This window comes from Carassius carassius, chromosome 48, assembly GCF_963082965.1.
Source record: "Carassius carassius chromosome 48, fCarCar2.1, whole genome shotgun sequence".
Classification (NCBI taxonomy): Eukaryota; Metazoa; Chordata; class Actinopteri; order Cypriniformes; family Cyprinidae; genus Carassius; species Carassius carassius.
Window position 1 is genome coordinate 16,551,707 of NC_081802.1, and position 2,425 is coordinate 16,554,131.

Here is a 2,425-nt window from a genome sequence, read left to right on the forward strand (position 1 = left end):
AGGATCATATGAAACTTCTTAAGAAGCTGCTTCAGCTCCAAAAACCTCAAAACCCTGTGGTTTACATGCAACTCACTGCTAAAGCAAGAGCTGTGAAAACAAGATCTCCATTCAAAACTGAGACATTTCATAACAGACAAGAGCATTATATCTACCACACAATTGTATATGCTTATTTAAATACAAAACCATTCATATAGCAGCAAACATACAGTAGACATGGTAACAAAAAAAAAGAAAAAAAAAACACCAACATGTAAAATACTCTTGTTTTGAGAGCACAACTCACAGTTAAACCACACGTCACAAAAACACACCTTTAAACTTCACAATTGCTGAGATACTCTTGTGAACACTTTCCGTTGTGACAAATAGCCCCAGTGTCCACTACATTTAGCGTTTTATTCAACATTAAACGTTTAAGAAATGTGACAAATGATCTCAGAACTGATTCTTTCTGTGACCTTAATGCATTCATACAAACATTTTAGAATACACGTCAATCTATGAGACCCCACAAATGAAAGTACAGAAATGTTAAATGAACTTTAATATATATTTGTATATTTACATTATATTTATAATGCATGTTACTTCATACTTTTTACTGGTCGGAGAAGAGAGTAGATGATCTGCTCCTGGCTAGGCCTGTTTTCTCGGGGATGCGTGGAAAAATCAACTGTAGCATACTGAAAAATTAAGATATTAGCAATTAATGTAAGGAATAATGTACAGTCAGGCATTATCAGAAAACAAATGCTCACAGCGAGATCTGGAGCCCTACATGAAGTAGAGGGCTTTTTAATGTTAGGAACAGGTTTATTTTGCAATAATCACAGAATATCTTACCAAATACTTTACTAAATGGACATTAAATATGGATTTGACTTATGACTATCTGACAAAGAGATCACCAAGTTATATGAGAGACAGGAAACTAGTGCCAGAGTTATTTTATTATCTTTAAGATACTATTGTAGCTTTTATTAATCATTTATTTTATTAATCATCATTTATTTTTAGCTAATGTTTTGTCATTTGGTTGTGTGTGTTTATTTGTGTGTTTTTTTTTAGTTTGACATATTACATCAAGTTAAATGAAAAGAAAATTGAAAATATTTTCGTGACATATTTATTTATTTCAGTTAATGTTGTAACGAAATGGTTTTAATTTTATGATTTTAGTTTTTGTTTTCTGTAATAACTCTGAATGGTGCAATGAACAACAGTCACATGTATTTTAGCGGTCATTACTTACAATTATGTGACTTCAGAATGTCACAACTGACTAATGAGTATTGCATAAAGACTCATAAGACATGTCATGTGCTGTTGTTTTAGTGCTATAATAGTGTAATAATTTAACACAATTCAGATTATTATCATATTGTTTGAAAAAGCTAATTAAGCTAATTAAAAACTATTAGTCTTACCACTGAATCGGTAGAGTACTGAGCTATTGTGGTACTTTTTTTAAATCTTCTTGCCTGAAGATATTTCTTTCCCAAACCTGAAATGAAAGTAAGTGACACATAACTATATCATAACAACATGTGACTTAAAAAAATGACAACAACAAAAAATAAGGAAGGATATTGTTCAAATGAGCACATTTAAACAGATCTAGAGGTTGCCTACTTGTAGCAAGTTCAAAGAGACATTGACCTAAACAGAGATTTTTTAGAAAAACAAACCTATTAATGCAATGATCAGAAGCACATTCAGCAGAACAGATGTGATGATGGTCAGGTTTCTCCATTCTGTCTCCTGTTGTGGAGTATCATTTGATTCCGTCTGATTTTTGTGGATGGAGTCTGTACAATGAATATATTTTTAATTCAATTATTCTTTTTCGAAAGAATAGTTTTGTATTTATATATATATAGATAGAGAAAACAACTCACCGCTAATGTAAATTTTGGTGCCGTTGCTGAATTTTTGTGGTTCACTAGTTTTCACACAATAATAAACTCCTAAATCATCAGCGGTGATATTTCTGATGAACAAACTACTGTTAGTTTTCACTGAGTATTTGAGTTTGAAGATTATGTTTTCATATTGTGCTCTTTCATATGTGCTACTAAAAGTGCGTAAGATCAACTCTGGAGGATCCGGTGATTTCTGTCTGAACCAGTAAATCTCCTTTATATCAAGATCACAGCTTATAATCACATCAGCTCCTAAAGTTACTGCTGTGTTTGTTAGACTCTCTGTGACTTGAGACCACATGAACAGACCTATGAGAGAAAGAAAACACATTTATTAAGACATTAAATAAAAAGAAACCCCATTTACTGATTCAATATAATATGTGATAAACTCACAGATCTGAAGCTGGATGATCTTCATTGTGTGATCCAGATGAATATCTTCTATTCTGTGATCATTCAAACATCTCTTACTGTGAGCGGAAACATCACTGAGC

The 2,425-nt window shown here is 32.0% G+C and overlaps 1 long non-coding RNA gene across 1 annotated transcript; it reads right to left on the minus strand.

The window, feature by feature from the left end:
* Window positions 1–480: 480 nt before the first annotated feature.
* On the minus strand, window positions 481–1,471 carry LOC132131708 (uncharacterized). Its single transcript, XR_009428923.1, has 2 exons — window positions 1,434–1,471; window positions 481–689 (listed from the first exon to the last, which is right to left on the minus strand). It is a non-coding gene; the product is annotated as an uncharacterized LOC132131708 (long non-coding RNA).
* Between the last annotated feature and the right edge of the window lie 954 nt (window positions 1,472–2,425).